At 40.5% G+C, this 22414-nt stretch overlaps 1 long non-coding RNA gene across 1 annotated transcript in view; it reads right to left on the bottom strand.

The window, feature by feature from the left end:
* Positions 1–22414, bottom strand: part of LOC148420010 (uncharacterized) — an 83582-nt gene that overhangs the window by 36467 nt on the left and 24701 nt on the right. The window contains exon 5 of the long non-coding RNA XR_015866483.1: positions 2042–2136. This is a non-coding gene — a long non-coding RNA (uncharacterized LOC148420010). The remainder of the gene's footprint in view (positions 1–2041; positions 2137–22414) is intronic.

Below are 22414 nucleotides of genomic sequence, written 5' to 3'. Positions count from 1 at the left end.
TTAAGTGATTTTTCCTTGGTGATAAATGTTTTGAACAGTGATGTTACCAGATGAGCAAATACTGTGGAACGAACAAGCGAGGTGGTTCAAAATCTTTGCTGAGGAATAAGCTTGGATCACAAAATGTTTTGGGAAAGACAGAGAAGGCGCAATTGTGTCTCATCGTCGGCACCTTTCCCCCCTTAGCGATGTTAGCTTGTTTCTTTATTTGCTCTACAATAGCTTCTCATTAACTCTAAACAAAGAGAAAAAGGCGAGAGTTAGCATAATTAGCATAATAGCATTTTAATTGAAGAATGAAATAATAGCCTTGTCCTTGGCCAAACACGGCTAGCAAAAGCTAGCTAGCTGGAGGTCATCCAGGCTATTGATAGTGTTAGCAACCTTCCACAGCTAATGACCAGTTTGTTTCCATAAAACTACAAGCATCCTTCCTTTTCTTTTGCATCAAGGATACATGCCAATACAAAGTAAACAATTGGAAAGCCTATTAGTTCCTATTTAAAATGATGCAATGTTGTTTTTCGATTTTCTTTGCCGTACTTGAGGATACCAAAACACAAGTGTGCCTGTTAGATTAGGCTTCTTTGCAACACAGACAGGTGACTTGGCACACGAATCAACCGAAAACCAGGAGAAGGAAAAACTGTGATGATGGCCGCAGAAATTGAGCAAATAGCCAAAAGATAATTATCTTTCCTCCTCAGGATTTCAAGTGAAATTAGTTTATGTCGCAGAGACCAAATTTAACAGTTAAACGGCTGGCCTCGGGCTGTCTTCCTGACGGCAACAAATTGGCGGCGCGAAGGGCCATTTCAACACCAGCTAATTAAGGTGTTGTGTGATTTTGGGCTCCCGATCAAGAATCTGCTGAATCATCCCGCGGGTGATTACGAAGTCCATATGGTCAACGTACAGAGCTGGACGCGGGGAAACACTATCAGCCCTCCGCGCCGCCGTCTTTGCCAAAAGTTTCGCGCTTGTCTTTTGTGGCGCTTCTGGGTGGTGTTCATCAAAGCCTGTGAATTATTTAAGCTGTATTTTCTTCAAGGCCGGGATCCTCCGGTGGAAAACACGGGATGAGGAGCAGCTGGGAGGCTGCCTGTGACTGGCCGTTCCTCGCCTCTGACATCAGGAAGTGAAATTCAACGCTGTTTCCACTGACGTTCATTGATAGATTAATGTACTTCGGATGCCCCCTTCTTAATGTCACCCGCTCTACTAGCACGCAAGGGGACCTGTATTTTGTGTGTGTGTGTATTGTTTGTGTATCAGCGGCCGACCATGCAGAAACGTGAACGCACAAAACTTCAAAACCTTGTGTTCGGATCCTTATAAACCTATCACAGTTGTAGTTGGTGTACGCGGAGTGTTCCTGTCTCGTAGGGTTAAATATGACATCACTTATGGAGTTCACCTTTCCACCACTTCAGACTCAATCCACACCCCCAAAGGTGGTACCAAATATCTGTTATCAAAAGCAAGTCAGCATCAATATTGGATTGATACGAGCTAGTAGTTTCAGTTCAGTTGTCTGTACTGCTGTTGTTTCTTCTAACAGGCAACAGCTTGCGAGACAGCCAAATAACATAATAAAACTTTTGTTAAAGGCTACAGAAAATGATTATTTGGTCATATCCAAATCTGTTGATTCTTCGTCGATTAATCCATGACAGACAGAAAAAACGCACAGTATCACACACCAATACTCAAAGAATGATCATCTTTGTAAAGATGTTTCTATGTTGGATCTGATTGGGCTTTAGGTGTACTTCTTATCAAGGTTGTTTTTATTTTAGGCTTACAGTTTGGCGGGGAGAAATTGCGAGTAATTACAGCGCCGCAATAAAGCCAATTCTTCTCTGCTCATTTCTCTCCATTTACTGCAGAGCGAAGCGCAGCCACAAACGGACCAAATAGACAACAGTGGCACAACAGCCAAGTGAACTTGACAAATGGAATACAAAAGCTAACGGAGAAGAAAGAGGTGCTTAGGCCGCCTGTCACAGGTAAAGTGCTCTCCTGATTTCTGTTTACTCACCACGCTCCAAACTTCACTTGTCTTTCCTGCGGCTTAACTGACGTCAGGCTGTCTGCAAATCAGCTGTTCGCCTCTTAGCGACGTGCATGCTGGACCTAAATAAGTCAAATGCAAAGTTTTCAGGAAAAATACGCCTTAAAATGTCTGTTTTGTTTTCATAAACTCAAATTTGACAACTCAATTATTTTTTGTATTCAATTTATACCTTTAAAAAGACATTTTTCCACTTGCTTTTGGCTAAAAATGACATCACATGCTCAAAATTCAGGGAACTATCAATCACAGCTCACTTATTTTCTGGGTTTGATCATGTGACGTTCGGAAGCTCGGCCGTGACTGGACGTTACTGAAGCCTTGAGCCCGTCTGACGTCATTTTCAGTCAACGAAATGTGGTAAAATGTGTTTCGAACTATCAATTGTACATGAAAAATAATTTAGCATATCACATTTACCATGGACAAAATTAGGGATGTTCAAATCACATTTGTCCGAATGCTATTGGCCAGATTTTGAGTCCCGACTCCATACCTTGTCGATGTATTACTGATATGCATGCATTTTGATTTTTAAAAATGTTTTAATTATTTAAAAAAGTTGAAATCCTTTTATATGGCTTGTAAAGCAGTGGTTTGAAAAACAAGTAGTCTAACAATGAACCCTTCTCCCACCAGCTGTTGTGTGTAGTACGTTTAAATAAAGTTTTTTTGGCAATCTGTGTAGTTCTATAAATCTTAATATGAAAAACAAAAAAAATATAATACACTGAAATTTCCCTGACGCCGATCTTTTTTTCCTCAATTCTGACCACGTGATCGGGATCTGGACATTCCTAAACTGTTCTGCTAAATAACTAATAAGTGTACTATTCCTTTAAAGGGAGCACTTCATCTTTAACGGTTTTATTTTTTTCCCCCACATTGCTTTATTTATGTTCAACTTTTATTTTCTGTATAAAGTCGTTTCTTCCATTCACTTCATATCACGTTTCATATTGGCTAAAAACAAAGCATACTGTTACATCGAAAGGATCACCAGACCTCCGTTTTCCGCATCCAAAAGTTATTAACGCTTAAGTAAAAAAATCTGGACTTCAAAAAATGAGCTAGATGGGGAGGAATCCTGCTGAGGAGGCGAGCATGCGACTTACGAGGAGATGTGCAGTAGAATATAATTAATTAAATGAGACTAATTAGAAACATGAGAGCAGGTGCCACGCTACGAGCTGACAGAGACGACAGCAAGACAACATGCCAGTGCAAACACACACACACACACACCGAGGCACACGTGCATGCACGCAAACACACAGCTGCGGTTATGAGGGTGTATCGTGACAGGCACGGGGACTAAAGAACTTTCTGCGTTTTGTCATATGAAAGCCCAAAGGAATACTCATGACAGGAAGCAGAGACCCAGGCACTGTGGGGGTCTCTTTCCTTTGTCTCGCGCCTTCCCTTTATTATTTTTTTGCTCTGCTGTGGTGTAAAGAAGTTCAAAGATTTTTTTTTTTTTTCCCCTCTCCCCCTAATTATTTCAGCACTTGCTTGAGACTGCAGGCGGTGGAAATTCACAAAAAACTCTTCGCCAAGTAGAGCGTTTAAAGCGCGCCTCCTATAGAGACGCCAGGCGGGGTGCGTTTAAATCGAGAACTCTTAATTTGATCGAACGGACACCGTGCTAAGTCACAAAAAGAAGTGTTATCTGGTTATTCATTAGTCTGTCATATTTTACTTTTATAAAAATAAATATATAAAAGCATCACTTCTAGTTTTTAAACTTATTTCATTTAAATGTATATTGTTATTGGGTTCCTCGTCTGTTGTAGAATGGATTTTAAAATTTTGCTATTGGTCTATAAATTGCCAAATGGTAGGCCTTGATTACCTTCAAACAGTCCTAATGGAATATGAACCCAGTAAGATTCTGATAGCTTCGGTCTCAGGTCAATTAGAGGAGCCCAGAGTTCAAAACCAGCAAGGTGAAGCAGCATCTAACCGGTATGCTGCAGACAAATGCAATAAGCTGTCAATATATATGAGTACTGGGCGGCTCTTGGTTAGCATGTCTGCCTCACAGTTCAGGGACCACAGTTCAAATTCACCTCACTCCAGCCTTCTCGTGTGGAGTTTGCAGGTTCTCCCCGAGCCCGTATGGGTTTCATCCGAGCTCTCTGGCTTCCTCCCACGCTCCAAAAAACATGCAAACAGGTGTACTGAACATACTAGATTTTCCGTCAATCAAAACCAAGCCCTCACAATCTGCAGCGAGCACGCAATGCAAAAATCAGGAGGACCTTGGTGTCTTCCAAACGGACAGCTCAATATCGCGCCTTCGCGTGGCTTGTCAATGAAACGCCGAAAGGCAAGACGGGAGGAGGGATGGGAGGTGGATGCGGGAAAGGCTTTTTTAATTATCTGTGGTTGGCTCGGACTGTGCATCATCATTAGAGAGACTAAATAGCAGTGGTCACTGACTCAGGTAGTGGTAAACGGCACAATTAACAGGCTGAGGAGGGAGAACTGTATTCAATTTGAAAGCCTTCTCTCCTAATCCATCTCCAGTGATCAGCGGTGCTGCTGAGCTACGCCCTTTTACATTCAATTACATTAATCAGGTTATTACCTTGCAAAAAGTCAACGTTTTAATCAAGAACTGGCAAAGTAGGACAGCGAGTGCACGTGCGGATGTGGCGGGCGATGACACTCCGAAAAGTATGTCTTGGACTGAAAAGGGGGCTGCTGAGAAGTTAGAAGTTAAACAAAATTGTGTAGAAAATGTTGGGAAAATTATAGCTTTAGTTCAAATTGTGTATACTATAAGGAAATACTGAGGGAAATTTTTTGACAGTAGGGGCTTTTCTTTGGCAAAGTTGATTTTTATTTCTCTGCATTATTAATTAATGAATAATTTTGCTTGGTCAAGTAATGTACTGTATGTCGAGACATGCATTCTTGAAAGATCTGTGATATATGCAAATCATGGCTGTCAAACATATGGTCCATAGGCCGAATAACAGAACAGGATGACAGAACTTCATATACCGTAACTTTAAAGGGGAAAAAGGAAGACCCACTCAGTCCTACTAGAGAGGCGAATTCTGCCGGCTTCAAGCTTTTTAGCTGATTTTTTTTTTTTTTTTAAATCAAGAGCATGTCTTTTTTTTTCACGCGTTTTTTTTCTTTGCGGCAATCTGCTTCTGCTACGACAATCTCCCCATGTTTTTATGGTTCGTGTTCCTTTTTTTTCGGGGCTGTCTGGATTTCATGAGAGAACACAATTGGAATCAGGTGTTAAGTCCAAAAAGATTTGATGAGGCCAAATGTGGACCTGGAACTGATGCATTCAATTTGTATAATTTCCCATGGGAATATTTTGAAACCAAAAGAAATCAGAGGTCACCGAAAGTGTCCTGCCCTGCATTCTTTAAGCTTCCACCATACGATCATATCCTTCAGTGCGAACTTTAAAAAGATAGAATTCCACTGAAGAGTTCAGGCTTATATTCCATAACGCCTATTGAACTGCAAATCCTCTTACCCTTGCAGGGGTGTTGTTAACCCAGCAGGTGCGTATGGAGAGTAAAAACACCAATGCGGGGGTTGGAGGGGTTGTTCACGTGTCAATACCTATCCGCATATAGTCAAGAGATTCCTCGCTGTGACTTTCTCAAACGCGGGCGTTTATTCATGTACGCATGGAAACAAGTTGTCCAAATGTATGTAGTGCTACCCGCTAGATTGGGGATTATTTTAGTCACTGGAGGAAAAAGAAAAGTCAATTTATATGAATATGTGCTTACATCGCCACCAGTTTAAATTGCTGACTGATTGCTGACTGCACACACAAAGTGAATGTAATTTAGTAGAACCTCTGGCTAAGCAGCAGTTTCTCAGCCCTTCGCTCACTATAATAGGGAGAAAATCAATTCCAGGGCATCTATGACAGTCAAGAGATGCATGTTTTTATTGCTTCTATTTATTTATTTATTTTAGCTACCCATTTCTTTTTTTTTTTTTTTTTTGCATTTCACCTCATTAGGAGATGACCGGAGGATTGGGTTCTGAATAATGGAGGGAAATTCCTGTTGCCCGTCCCATAATGAGAGAAGACAAGAGGTGCGAACAGCTCAATAGGCGAGATAACCACTCTTTGATCCAAACAGTCATGCAGAACCTTGACTCGCCGCATTGTCAGAAAATGTACTCGCTTTGAAACCTTCCCAAAGAAACTTTTAATGGAGAGCGAAATGTATGCTTTTATAAAAGAATGCAGCGGGAGATGCCTCGAAATCAACTGTCCATTGAAATGATTGGAAACGCCATTAAATCGAGCCACAATTAAGGAAAACAGCACTCTGTGATATTGTATTTTGTAAAACACTATTATTGATATTATTGGAAAGTGAATTAATTTTGTAGGGCAAGTATGTTAAAAACATGCAAGGAATTTGACTGCAGAAGAGGTGGAGCCACTCTCATTTGAGGGGAATCACAGAAATTTGTATCATTTGTAGGGATGGAACAATTATCGGCTAGGCTGATAACTGGCGCTGATATTTGGCAATTTGATAAACATCAGCATTGTCTTTTTTAAAAAATCTTGATGGCCATTTACAGTTTACTTTAAAGGCGCTAATTTCAGGGAAATATATGATTACATTTTTGATTAACAAATTTATTCTGATGACCCTGGGAACACTGCAACTTTGTTTTTGTTTAGAAAAAAAAAGATGTGAACTTTTACTATTTCTCTTAGAATTTTTGAAAAATTGAGTTGTTTCTGTTTGATGGATAATTCTTCTATGATCCAAAAGAGGACACTTTAGGTTGACAATTTTTTTTGTGGACCAATACGAATGAAGGGAAATGAATGAAAGGTTCTAAAGTTTACTAAATCAGACAATGATAGCATGTTTTAAGTCTTTTTTTGTTTGTTTTAATAAACCCCAAAATGCTTTGCACTGGTTAAGGGGTATTTGGCTGAAAACATATTTCCCAGGGGGAAATTTTCAGAAATCACTGAAAATAGATAGACAAGCACCGGTTTAGTTGACATGTGGATGTAATTCTTATATTTTAACCGATCTAAAGTCTTGAAAAAGGCTAACGTTCTTTGACAATGTAACGGAACGTATACATGCTATTTGTTGGGACACATTCTGCACGGTGTGATTTGTTTTCTATTTAAACTGAGGATAAAAGCATTCAGTTTTTCCACTTGTTAATATCTTTTTGTTACGCCTCCAATTAATAAAAAGGTCTTCTTCTTGTCGCACTTTACTTTTGAATATATTACTTATGACTTCTCCAAGCGGCAACCAAATCTGTGCTAACAAGATGTAAAGATTTTAACTTAAGATGTCTTGTTAAACTGAGACCGCGTTCCCCTGCGAACAGAAATGTTAAACATATCTCCACCCATGACAAGCAATGTTAATCCATTTGGTGTAACGAACTAGCATGTGTCTAATTAAAATATGCCTTTTAATGATACGCCCTGACGTCCCGGAAAACACTGTCACGCCTTTCCTGCTCTAATACGGGAATATGCTGATTGCTTCAGTAACACTGAGGGGCTCTGGTCCCAAGGCTGCCGCCACCTCCTGTGGGACTTAAGAAGCCTCTTTAACAGCTGCTTCCTGTTGGTGGCCGGCAAAAAAAAAAAAAGAAAAATCTTCAGAGAGCTTCGGGGCCGACACTGTTGATTTCATTTGCAGACGGTTTAATCCAACGCCTGGGCTGTAGGTGCTGTAGGTGAAGAGAATCCGACCCAATCTGGTGGCAGCTCATTTAAAACAAATCATTGCCCGGTTGCTGCACTCACAAAGCCCAGGTGAGAAAGCAATTAAAGCCCACTAATTCCGCAAATCGGAAAAGGCCAGTAGGTAATTACGATACATAATGAAATCATTGCGCTTCCCACGTTTGGTTTTTTGTTTCGCGGCGGTTCACTTTGACGGCCGGCGAGAGGACGGGTCCGCAGTGGGTGGGGTCTGTGGCCCTCTGTGGCGCGGGCAGGGCTTTGGTTAATGGGCTCTCTCTGGACAGATGAGGTCCATTAGGAGGTTAATTTAAAAAGTGAATGGAGGAGATAGAAAGGCGATGGGAGGAAGAGCACAATTGCGCAAGATCGCACGGTTCAAGGAGAGAATCCAAAATATATTCAAATGGGCAAGCTAAGCATGCTAAATGGACGGCGAGAGCGGAGAAGCCACAAAAAAATACAGACTTCTTCTCCAGTTCAAATGCCATTTTTTTCAAGCATTGTTACATGCAGCCGCCGCCTCCCAATTTCCACCCCCCCCCCATTCTGCAAAAATCGGATCTGGACTCATTGGTGTGTGGATAATGAAGGGGTTACCAGGAATTGGGAGAGACCCAGTAATTCCCCCACACCGGGGGGACAGGGTTTTTTGGGTGGGGTTTGGATGAGTAGGCCTGCTCCGTGATGCATGCACTCGTGTGAGCCTGTGACAACCTCAGCCAAATCCGAGGCCTGACACGCACGCTGCATGTATTACCGAGATACACTACGCAGCTTGCATCCACTGATAGAAGCCTGATGAAATTCTTCCAAGATTCTACTTCAATATGCAACAATCGAAGCTTAATGAAAAAATTAGGTAGACAATCATTCTAATGATTGCTATAAAACAGATTTAGTCATTTTTCACTCATAAATAGACTATATGGACCAGCTCAGTGACATACTTCTGATCAGTTTGTGGGCTGACTCCCGACTCATTTCACAGCAGCAAAAAAATAAAAATAAAAATATAGACAAATAAAAAAGAAAATAACATCCAAAAAAAATGAATACAATTAACATGAGGGATACTATGCAGAAGAACTATGCAGGTATTGAGATTGTGAACTTCAGTCACCACTCTGGTCACAGTAAAGATAGACTAGCGTTATTAAGATCATTATCTTCTGTGCTCCACTATTGTTGACTTAAAAGCGACTCATTTGGAGATCAAAAGCTTTGTTAGAAACAATAACTGTTTTGAAAACTTTGCATTTTCAGTTTTCTTCCAATGTCACCAATTGTCTTTCCAATTAAAAATACAAACGTGCTCCGAATTTAATTCAACAACCACACGCAAATAAAATCCCTCTTCACTCTTTTTATGCTGAGTTCATCACCCTCACCCTTACCATATACGTGGGAGTATCCCAGCTCAATATAAGGTCGTAGGAATTAGCATATCATCTGGCAAAAAGCTTAAACAATGTGTGGGCGTAGCCCTTCGGGGAGGTCACCTTAAACATCATTTTTAAGGCAGCGTAAGACCCCCGTGTTCTCCAGGGTTAAATATCTCCACTTCATTATGAGAAAGACGTGAACAAGCACTCAAAGGGCCGACACTGTCGATAGGCATCGAGTCCGGGGCTCTATTCAGTCTGACTCACCGTCTCTCCGGACCTCGCATGAGCCCCCCATCCATCATCTGAATACTGCGGGCCTGAATCATTGCAGATCATTATAGTAACAGAGAGCGTACTGGTGATTGGCTGTGATTGCTAGATTACAGGGATCTGAGGGGTGATCCATCAAGCCGGGTGGCACGCTAACACTTCTCTGTGATGGGGTTCACCCCGGGGGTCAGGGCCAGGTCAGCGAGAGGAGCTCCCCTCCACGGAAAATAGCTCTAGCTACCAATGACTCCAAGCGCAGGGTCATTTTTTACTCATTTCTCAATTTAAGTTGATCTCGTAATCAGCAAACGTATAGATTTATTGGAACGAGTTGATATATGGAGATATAATAACAGGCATGTTCAAATTGGATCAGACGCCATGGCTTTTCTTGTTTCTGAAAAGCGGTGCAAGGAACGAGCATAGCCCGAGGCGGCGCGTTGTCACCCAAATGAGATAAGTTTATTTTCCCTCGACCGGCATTTGTTCCGTCGGCCCGTGAGGTCCCGAGCTGCGCTAGGAACCAGCGGGGAGTCCATCCCGGCACCTGCAGCTCTAGCGGGGTGGCCCGCGAGCGGAGAAAAAAGCTTTGGCTGCTACCCAAATATCTGACTGCGCCTTCTGTGCGAAGGCGCCAGCCTTAGAAAAACCAGGAGGCGACAATATTGTGGAACAAATGTCCTCTAATCTCAGCCTGCTGGTCAGGGGTCCTGGATGGTTTCCTCCTCATTGTCCCGTGCAGATTTTAACTGCTCCCAAAGGTTAATACCACACAACGGTGGTAATCGTGTTATGGGTCGGTTAAACAACCTGGAATGTAAATTCAGTGGTTTCTTTCTAAGTGCAATACACATAAGTGGTTATGCACATAACTTATGTGCAGGCATGAGAAAAATACGAGACAAAGTAACATCGAAGGTATTTGACCGTCTGTCGGATACCCCCCCCCCCACACACACACACACACACACACACACAAACACACAACATTTAAGCGGAGAGAGAACGGCTTCATTTTTCATCATTTTAAAGGCTCATTTTATAAATGTGGTCATGTAGTAAATGTAGTCATTTTTAAATGTATTGATTGTTCAAATACGGCAGTTTTTTTCTATGTGACGTATCAAACTTTGAAGACATTACTTTGATCGTTCTGTACGTTCGGTGAAAAAGTCGAAAATGCAATTCAAAACAAAACATGTTTGGGGATTTTGGATTTTTCAAAGTAGACACCTTTGGCCAAGAGGACAGCTTTGCAGTTCTTGGTATTTTCTCAGTTGGCTTTATCAAGAGGATGACTTTTATAGCTGTGCATTTTCAAGAAGAAAGTTGAACTCTAATTGTGTTTGAATCCATTTGAAATCGAAGCGGTTTTCTAACTTTTGACTGCTCTAGATAGAGAGCGACAGCAAGAGAAAGAAAACTGTAAAATATTTGCTACGTTATTAAATTTCAACATTTCATAACATCAATATGAAATTTTACTGACCAGCTTCAAAATCCACTATTAACTTTCTATTCTTTTCATTTCTATTCATTTGTGATCACTTTTAGATTGTTTTCCAACAAGAGCCATGTTATTTCAAAACGGCTTAGAAATATTATGCAAAAAAAAAAAAAGTTAAAAAATAGATTATTAAATGGTTAATGAGCACATGGTAAAATCCTCTGCAAGCAGTGTCTTTTTATAACCTAGCACACACAAAACATTGCCCGGTGGTGTGTGTTATTGGAAAATTTCAATTGAAATGATTTTCCTGATCACTGACTTATCTCTTGGATTCCTTCTGCCAAGAGTTTAGCAATTTGGGCAAAAAGAAACGGAAACCCAGTCAACTACACTAACTCAAATTTAGTTTTACTGATCCAAAAACTGACTTTCAATTTTTCATGATTGCGTCTCATAAATACCAATTAAACCTCGGGGGTGCAGAAAGAAGTGAATGAATGATTATTTCTCCTCACTTTTCCCCACTTTGGTGGACTTTTGCAAAGCGGCCGCTATTAGCTAACATACAGCACGTGAGTGTTGATGGGAAATAAATGAGCAGTTGACCGGTGGGTGGAGAGTGTATCTATGGCAACAGTCTGGTCCCCAGCTGTCACAGAGAAGAAGAAGATGGGTGCCATGAGCGAGGAGACCACTTAACCTCAGCTGCTCCACAGCTTAGGGGAGTCAAGATGCTGCTGAAGCCCGGACGGAACCTCACTTAATATGTAGACAATAACACCCCCTCAACCCTCAGTCACCCCCCCACACAAACGACAGACAAAGGCTGACTTCAAACCAGCTAGTGAAAATAAAAAGACAGCACAGAGGGGAAAAAAAGCACAGCGCTGCAGTCTCTCTACAAGACGCTCCGCTACACCAGATGGAATGTGGGATGCGAGTAAGAAAAAAGCTAATTAAATCTGGTTTAACTGGAAAAGCAGTTTAATTGTTTACTTCGGATACGCCGTAGCTATTTTCTGGCAGAATTTGATCGCAGCAGGAGCCATCTGCCAAAGTCACATCAAACTGCACAAGAAAATCCAGAAGAATCTGCAGTGTTTATCTCAGTTCTGTCTTCTTTATTGTGCAGCAGGTGACACAAAAAAAAGCACTGCAATAAAGTGCATTTCGGTGACGATAAATAATGATCGGTAAAGGTATGTTAGCGACATAAAAAAGTTTTGTTTGTTTTTTTGCAGTAATTATCACTATCTCTTAAACAGTCAACACTGTCAATATTATGTTTGAGTAAGCACAATACTTGCACAAAACTAGCACTGTATAGTCGCAGTGAACTCAATTTACAAAAACAACAAATACTGACGAATCCATCCAAAAAAAAAGAGGTTCAAGCTGTGTAGTACCACTTCAAGTTGAAGTTCAGTCAAACACAAAACAAAACAAATTGCTTTTCCTTAGAGTTTTCCAAGTTTCTCTATGCTAATAAACAACAGAAATACCATTAAAATGTTATTCGCATTCATAGTTGTGGTTTAAAAAGCAAATAATATAAACTCATGAGCATAACTAGGTAGCTACTCAGGCGTCTAACAGTTTTCACCATTTGAGTCCTACCGATTTTTTGGTGTGGCTAACGTGTTGTCATTAGGTGTCATATGGTTCATTACAGGAACTGAAACCTCTCAAAAGAGTGATCGTCCAAATGTGTTAGCTCCTAAGCTAGCTAGTAGCTAGCGCTTGCCACATGGCATTAACAAGACCATGATAGGGGAATTTACAGTTTAACATGCTTTACCTTAAAAACTGAAAAAAAATAATTACTTGATAATGATTTATTGCTGTAATTTCTCCGTTCGCCAACACAATATTCCTGCTCCATTGTTTTCTACCAAGTGTTTCCATGTTATTATGCTCATAGCCTAAATGGCAATTTCAAGGTATGTTTCATTTTAAAGTTCTTTTAGCATGTAAAATTCAATAAATTCTTCTAAATGGTAATTTACAGAACAGGAGTTCTCAAAATTGGCAGACTGTTTATGTGTAATTTTTGCCCTAATGCAATTAATTCAACTCCCTGATGCACTAGCTTAATTAACAGCTCAATTAGGTCAATGTTTTGCTCAGAAATGTCCATTCTTTGGTTTATTTTCTGTTTTGTTTTATTATAGAGAGTGTAACAAGCAGTTTAGTGTTGTTGTTTTTTTCTTTTTGTAACAACATGAATCCAAATGAATTTTGTTCACATTTTTAATCTGACCTAATCACGCCACAAGGGAATGAATCAATGCTTTTATTGACTTCTTTTGTGGTCACACACAGTGTCAGAAATGCTTGTTATAAAATGAATAAGGCAGGGTACAGTAAAAAAAATATATATACTAAAAACTGAATTGAACTGCCCAATGAGAATTCCGATTCTGTTAGCACTCAAAAGGCCACACCCCTTAAAGGCACACATCCAACATAACACAGTCCATAGAGTAATTCTGCGGCATGAAACTGGGAATCAATAATCAATTGCAAGTGTATTGTTTTTCTCCTTAAAAAAAAAAAAAACACATAACCATTGTATGTACAGTACGCATACAAAACGTGTCAAAGAAAAAAACGTAAGCAGAGCCATTTTGTCACTTGCTGGACAAAAAGTCAAAACTAGAAGCTTTTGAGCTGACAAGGTCGAAGTGTTGCGTGACTTGAAGGGAGGGGCAAAGTGTGCGGGGGCAGCAGTGGACAACGCAAGGTAGGGATGCGCCTGTCAGGGTGTCGCCTTGCAAGGTGACGCATATTGTCGCTGACAAGAGGTTAGCGGGTCAGACAGGAAGGTCCGTTGTTATGGAGGGGAAGCGGCCCGCATTGTTCGCACTCCCCCCGACTGCACAAGAGACGGCCTAATCGGGCTTTGTCGCGACGGCCAATGCGTTGGCAGAGCCAGCTCATTCAACAGTCGTTTTCCTTAATTTGCACGTCCCTTTTGTCTGCATTTCCTGTTTCAGCAATTTATTCTTTTTTTTCTTTGCTTTTCTCCTTTTCTTTATATATTTTCGGAAATCCTGAGATCAAAAATGCATTAAATAAAAAGTGATGTATTAGCAATAATACACTGACCCGGCCAATTATTGGCATGATATTCGGCTTTTTAACAATCTGATGTCCAATAATAAATCATTTAAAAAAGTATTAAGTTCAGTGTACTATCTATTCATTATTCTGTTAACTTTGTTAGAGATTCTGCTGGCCATTGGGACACGCTGCCCCTTTTGTTTTTATTTGTAATTAAAACAAAGATGTGATGATTTAACATTTCGGTTGGTTAGAACCTTTGGAGGATTTTAGAAAAGTAAAGGGAACTAATGTTTAAGTATTGACTAATATTACAAGTTATGATGATTTAAAACAATATGTACCTTGTCTACAACATTTTTTATAATTACATTTAAAAAGAAATATGCAATTGTAAAAAGCTGTTCAGTAAACTGTATGATAAAACATATTAAGAGTTAGGAGTTGCTGTTTTTATTTTTATATCAATATTTTTCCCCATTTGAAGAAAATAAATATTGCCGATAATATCGGCGATAATCTTCCTTGATTACTCATAACCGGGAACGGCATCAGCCCTGAAAAAAAAAGCACATTGGTCTACCTCTAATTATTATGATTCTTGGTCAAACTGTTGCTATCTTAAAAAAGAAAATACGGTGGTACTTTGAAATTTTCATGTTAAAAGCCACCACTTGGTTGTTTTGTTTGTTTTTTATTGGCCATTGGGGTACGTTAAGAAATTTCAGGTGGTATGTGAGATTTTAACTGAATTTCTGCAGTGATCAGAAAATGTCATTTAATGTTTCTTATATTGCCAAAATAAGAACAGTACAATTTTTTTCCCCTTACACGTCACACACGAGTCCTCCTCTGCTGCAGCAGCCAATCGCATTGTTCTTTCATCGGTTTGTTGGGTTCAATACCACAAGTAAGCTACTGCAGCTAACTACCGCGGGATAAAGATATTTTACAGGGAGTCCATCATTGAAAAAAAGGTTGAGATTCACTAGGCTAAGAGAAGGTGATGTACGGACTCTCGGCCAATTATTGCACAGAATAATTGGCCAAATAAAAAATGAGAACACTAACACCAAAATTAGATACTGTATGAGACTCCAACTTCACAATTAGTACATTTGCACCTTTAGTTATTAATGTTTCCTTTTTGTCTTTGATGGTGGCCTCACAAAACAAAAGAATCTCTCGAAAGCCAAAGGAAATGCTAAACGCATATCTTCCCGAATTGTACCACTTTAGGGGCATTCAACTTAAGAGGTTCTGTCATTGTCATCTTTTTCTCTCGCTACCGTGCACGTACACTTTAATCCTGTGGCGTAAATTCCCCCGTGGAGCTTTGCATGCATTTGTGAGCATGTGCGTGTGTGTGTGTGTCTTTGCCTGAGGCCATCCCAAGGGAGGCTTCACCGGCTTTAGAGGTCAAATCAGTTGTAAGTCTATTAAAAAGGCAAGCATACACATTCCTGCGGTGGCATGTCATTCAGGCGCACTTAATTTCCACTTGATCAACAGTTACGTTGTCGAGGGGAGTAGCATGCCGTCTTTGTGCTCGGTGAGTGTTGTTGTGGTCACCCGAGAGGCGGTCCTTGAGTAGCTAAATGGTTTGGATATGGAAACTGATTCTTGTCCACAGCTATTTATTTCGAGCTCGGTTTCTTTTTTAAAACTTATTAGAGCCAATTATCAACCGTTGCTAAGTGCTGAAATGAGCTTGAGAACAAATCTAAAAATAGATAGTTTATACTTCAGAGCAGTAGGACATTAGGTTTGTGTGCAGATTCATTTCCACCTCATAGTTTCATTTATTGTATCGCTGGATATTTGAACAAGTTTGGTAAGATGTAACAAATGTGCCAACGGAAAGAGCCAATGGTAATAATGCTAATTTTAAAGGTATACCAGAAAAATTCAAGGCCAAGGGGACAGTGGAGCGATGTCAGTTTTTTGATTAAATTCACTGTTTTGAAGTAATAAACACTGAAAAATACTTAATATTACACTGCAATAGTTTGTTTTGTGTTTTTCTCAAAATAAAAAAAAACCACAAAGGATTTCGACCTTGGGTTTTCGCCCTCTACGAACAAAATTTCACCAAGTGATCCCATTAGCCTGCGCCCTAATCATGAGAATAATTATTTTTAATACAATTGAATATGATTTGGGAGTTTTTGCCTTGATGGTCGCCCACATGAGGTGTTATATCAAACTAGCAAACTTAAGTGCGATGGCTTTTTTTTTTTTTACCCGTCAAAAAGTAGTGGTTTCGGAGATAAAGGATTCCACCCGGGAGGCACAAACGGACGGTAAAGTCTACCCATAATAAAACAACTCATATATCGAAATCATGTAATTGAACGATTATAATTATAGGCAGTCGGTAGCTCCAAGCAGTTTTTGTGTCCTGGGGCAAAGTGACGCGAGAACAGTGTAACCAGGCTCTGTCAAGATTAATTACCGGTGATTCCGAGTGTAGCTTGCATTGCTAAAAAATTTAATTCGCTATTGATTTGACTTTTAAATGGTAAATGTCCACTCCTATTAACATACCATGGATGCGGGGCAGCCAATACAAGAGCGCCGGCACTCGGAAAGGTCATTTAACTTTTGGAAATCTGCGCGTTTGGATAAAAGAAGAGGCGGAGTGAAAAAAGTATGCATTCAAGACCCCCGCCGCCATGTTTGGCATGCAGCCGCAGCAGCCTGTCAGGGTGTCTGAGGTCAGTAGCACAGTTGTGACCTCTGAGGGTCTATTCCTCTGACAGACATTTGTCACTCTGCTGAGGGAGTGTGCGCTCTAATAGATTATTGACCACCTCAGCAGGCTCATCACAGCGCACAACTCGCGACGGCGTCAACGCCACACACAAGCTGGCTCACACAGCACCAACACGGAGCCAGTTACTGAGTAAAAGCCAGCACAAATGTCATCCAAAATGGCCAGTAATGGAAATCAGCACAGCGTGCTCCATGAGAAATTCTGATGAAAGTAAAAGGTCTTGCCTCCATGTTTTGTTTGGGGCATTTTCCAGCATTCTTTAATGGTATGATAATTCATCTCGGAGCACTAATTTACCCCCTGCCGGTCTCTTTAAATGCTGGGCCATTCTGTTTACCAGCTTCCAGAATGACAAAGGCATGTGTCCTCAAGCCAATGAGCATATTTACAGCCATATTTTTCAGTTTTGTTCCCCTCAACGTGACAGTTTGGGGCATATAAGCCCATATGGGGTATTTGCTGAAATGGGCACGGTTTCAACCTCTATGTATTTTTTTCACTTGTCCTTCAAAAAGTTAGCTCGACCACGTTTTACACCATGTTCCTCGAGAAAATGTTCTCCATTGAATCGAGCAGGAATGCAAGTGACTTTCAGTGCTCCAAAACCACCAGCATTTTCTTTATGGTATTTTACTTCATAAAAAAATACAAACTGCAAATGTAAACATGAAAAGAGAGTCAGGCTGTTTTACTGAATAGTTTAACAAACCATATATAGCTTGTAATAGTTACAGTGCATGATGTAATTATTTTTGCAATGTTTAAAGACTGTCTCTTTCATCTTGCCAATATTTTACCATCCTTTACTTCGACTGGAAAATCCATCCTGCATTTCTCCTGTAAGGCCGTAGAAACTGAGCATTTTGGTATAAATAAACTATATTTTTCTCGATCCAAAACACTTAAAAACACAGAAGACCAATTAACATAGTTCCACTGAATTATGAATGACCAACTTTTCTACTTTTTTGATAATCAACATATTTTTGTATTTAATATAAACAAACATTTGAGACTACTTTCTCCCTATATATCTTTCGGTCAACGAGGCGAGGTGACTTCAGAAACACCAAATTTGTTGAAAAGTGATCAGTGGAATCATTCACATCTATTAACCTGCCATTGAAAAGTAATTCAACTGCTCTTGTATACCTGTATGGAGCCCTAGTGTGCTATTAGCTGCTAATATACCTTGGCTACATCTGTTAAAATTACTATTGATTGTTATGTAACTGAAAAGAAAAAAAAAGGCGCAGCACACTTTAGCACGCACACTGCTATGGACTGCGATGATTTTAACTGTGACTCACTCCAGCATTTCAACAACCTGCTGTTCCGATTCTTAGGCCTTGCTTGTCTGTCATGCAATTGGGGAACATTTAGTCTTATTTTGCCATTGCTTATTTAAGCCACGGGAGGCCTATTAATTTCAGCAGACTTCGTCCTCTCCAGGGGCGATTGCTATGCCCACAGCACGTGCGGTCCCATTGTTTGGACCCATTTACATCTGTGGTAAATGAATAATGACAGTTCTGCGGGGGAGACTCCAACACAGCCAAACACACTTCACAAACAGACCAGCAAGAAAAAAAGAAAAAAACATTTCCCAAGTAGAGGATTTTCTAAAGGGAAAAGTAACATTGCAGAATTGCTATGTTGTCAGTGATTATTAAAAACTGCACACTGGCAAGCAAAACTGGATTTTTTTTTTTTTTTTCCCCCAGAATTCTGCTGCTGTTGCTTTTGGCACTCTCCCAACTGTTTTGACCCATTAAATTAGCCACATTGGCTGCTACGGTGCCATGCTAATGCTGTGGGCGTCTCTCAATTGGGTGCACAGGCTCCTGGCACATTGAATCTCACTCTGGCTGTGCCACCGCTTCCACACATCATAGAATATTAACCCTTTTCTGTTCCCTGACAAATGCACCAGATGGCACAGTACAATAACAGCTGTCAATTTCAAGGCAGCGCTTCTTCCGTGGATTCTTTCCCCCCTTTGCACTTTGGGACACTGGGAGGATTTTTTTTTAAGACATGATAAGCAAACCGATGCGCTGTTTCTGATTGTAACGAATCACATGTTGCAGCTGTGCGAGAGGCATTTTTGTCCTCACTGGGAAACCAGAGAGGTGTTACTGTGCAAGAGACTAAGTGAGCTGGAATGCGCAAACACATGCACACCAGTGCTGTGGAAGCATCACCCCCCCCCCCCCCCCCCCCCCCAACTCCAGAGCCATCGTAGTCATGAGAATGAGGTCCTTGGTGCCGCTTTGCTGCCACTCGGAGTAAATTAAAACTGAGGGCTCCAAATACATTTCTCATTGTGGCCCTAAAAGCACAGGAAAGTTGCATTTGGCCCAAACGGCGGCTGGGGAATTGCACTCCGAGCCACAGTCCCGGTCGCCTTATTTACATGATAAAGGCAGCCCCTGCGCTAGACTTTTTTTCCCCATTTATTCATTTCTTTCCCAACATCACCTCTTGTTCATCAAGGACATGGGGTGAAATGATTGTGGCAATTTAGATTTCGTTTAACACACTCCCTGAGATACAGGACAGAGAATTGCACTTGCAGTCCTGGATGAGGAGCGAAGGGGGGCAGGGAGATTACACCTTTCCAAGAGTCCAGTAGGATTGCATTATGTCTAAAACACCCTTTGGTTGAGATGGGCAACTTTCAAGCCGGAGGGGACCGCAATTTTTCGTCGGTGCTTGTGGGGGGCCTACATAGGACCGACCACACACTTCCTCACCAGAAGTATGATAAAAATACATAAAGTATTATATTTTCCAGTGTAAAAGGCTCTCTTGCATCATATAGAGTATATAAGATTCAAAATATGATGTCTGCCATCTAGTAGTGATTGGTGGTATTGCAACTTATAACTACAGTTGACCCCTGCATCAGCACCGGCAGATTCACATATTCAACTATTTGGTGGGGAAAACGTATATTAAATGCTTGTCAGATTTTTGGGAAGAATTTTTGTTGAAATATATGTATATAAATATATTAGAGCTTGGCAGTATTATTACGCTATTAATCCATTAATTTGTCATTTAAAAACTGACAATTAGAAAATTAGCTAAATCGTGAAACTGAGGTTTTGCACAAGTGCCAGGATGCTGGTTGGGTGATTTAAAAGATGTGTTTGCAACATTTAGTAAATACTTGTTTGTGGCATTTAAGTGGCATTTATTTCTTTGCGTGAATGTTAATGTTAAAATGTATATATATATATATATATATATATATATATATATATATATATATATATATATATGTATATACACACACACACACACACACACACACACAGTATACAGTATGTTCTAGTTGTATAGCTGTTCTCCATTAATGACGAACCGGAATTTTAGCAAAGTACCTCCTTTCTTTTAGTTCTTTTCCCACTGCAGTAATAAAAGGCAGATACAAATGGTATTGCTGCCATCGAGGCCATCAATCAGTCTCATACCTGTGCTTTGTAACTCAATTTCCCACCTGGCTTGAGCTGACGGCTACACGCAAAAGTCAATTCCAATACCAACACTGCAAAGTGCATGTCCAATGGAGAAGCCTGCGGTTTAATGTGAACGGACTTCATCAATCGCCGAGTCGGGGTAAATCAATTGTGAATTGGCTTAAATCAGATGGGTGACAAGGGCGCTGTCTGTTGGCGCGGACGGACTGTCCCTGGCTCTGTCGGATGAATTTGCCATAATGGCATCACGCCGGATCGTATAACTACAGTGCTCACCATCTTCCTCGCCATCCACAGGTTTATAGCTTAGGGCTAAACACGAGGTGCAAGAGGCAAATTCAACACACACTGTAGCACGTGCCCGTCAGACGTGTTAGCTTCAACGTGACCTCATTAAAAAAAAATGAGCGCATGTGATACCGGAACACATACCACCTAATCGCATTTGCATTAGCTGGTCGTTTATCTGTGATATCCATAATTAGCAATATAGCTTTTCAGATCTACAAACGCCCTCTTTGTATCCCCCCTGCCATATCCCTGAATGGTATCCTCCCCCTTAAAGATTAATTGAAGCCGGGATAAAACAAAATGGTTCCCAGGGGGTGGCCCACTGTTTGTTATTCATGTGGGTCTGAAAACAGCAACAGTAAATCCTCTAAATTGTTGTTAAGCTGGGGATATTACCATATGTGTGCCATTTCCATAGACTGACAGCTCCCTCTGGATCAACTGGGGACTATTGATCTTGCAGCACTCCATTTCAAGTTAATTGTGCTTGAAATGAGGTCCACACTCCCAGGCATACCTTTGTTTGAAAGGTGGATATTCATTTTTTTATTTGGCAGGATGTTGACATCAAAGACGGAGGATACATTTTGTTTTTCGGTTTGCGTTTATCTTGCGTAGGCGGCGTCTCCTTTTGAGGGGGGATTGGGCCACCAGAAAGGCAACAAAATTAGACATGTGCGCCGTTTCGCCGGGTGTGATTGGGCGGCCACAAAGCTCCGCCTACGCTGAACATTTAGGCGGGGGGGATAGCGCATCATCTCTGTCATAAAACAACAAGAGCACATTTTCTACATGCGCAACAGAGAATAAAACTATTGTAATGACAGAGACAGGAAGTTGTTATGGTTCTTCCTCGGATAGTATCAGGGCTGGAGTGGGACTCATTTTCAGCATTAGAGTTTCAGGGCTCAGAGTGGCCCACTTTAGCTCAATACAAAAGGTAGGCACTCAGTACATCATGTACTGGCCTGCCAACAGCATTGGCAATACATTCAAGATCAAGTGTTATCGGTTCGCAATATCTAGTGATTTCAAAACGGATCTGTGGGCATGTAGAAACTAATGGACATATTGCAGCCAAGCACAGCAAGAATTAGCCCACAGGTCCAGATTGCTCACTCCGAGCTTGGATAGTATGTACAGTCCTGTACATTATGTCCACAAAGAGACAAAAATTCATTGTGAAATAATATGACAGCAATCACTTTTTTCTGAGATCAAGCTTTGAAGGACAGAAAATTGAGATTTTTCTTCAAATTACAGCTTTGGTTTTAGGGTTTTTACCGCTCCTACCATACATGAGTATATATAGTATAAAATTTGGATTGAGCGCAGGTCAAGAGGAAATCACCACTGGTTGTTGTTTTCATGCTCAAAATATGTACTGAAAATGTAACATAACTGTGGAGTTTGTTTTCATGTTAACATTCAGTTTTGTTTTGAATTTTTCTTTGCATTTTGGTAATATAAGGTGACCTTGGCTGACTTGCAAGGTGCCTACAAATTAAAAGGCACATGGTTTAAATGTACGTCTTTCAGTGCCCTAGACAAGAATTCTCATCTTTTAAAATAGTAATAACAATAATAAATAGTAAAATTCTCATTAAATACGTTTTTTATGGAGGGTAGCTGACACCCTTGGCTGATGCTTATCTAATATAAGACAACTGAGCACTGTAGTGATAACTTTGACCATTGGGTAGCAGTGTTTCCACACCTACAAAAGATTACCTACATGCAATTCTAAGTAAGGAATGGAAATATTTTTTTCTTATGATACAACCTATATTAAATAAACATAGCACAAGAGCGCACATGGACTTTGCTCAGTAGCTCGAATGGGTCAAAAAATGTAGATCAAAAACTACAGTCGATACAAAGGAATAGGT

Source organism: Hippichthys cyanospilos, chromosome 8 (assembly GCF_059441005.1).
Source record: "Hippichthys cyanospilos isolate Australia breed blue-spotted pipefish chromosome 8, RoL_Hcya_1.0, whole genome shotgun sequence".
Taxonomy (NCBI): Eukaryota; Metazoa; Chordata; class Actinopteri; order Syngnathiformes; family Syngnathidae; genus Hippichthys; species Hippichthys cyanospilos.
Note: the sequence above shows the minus strand (reverse complement) of the source record. Positions and strands in the feature narration are given on the sequence as shown.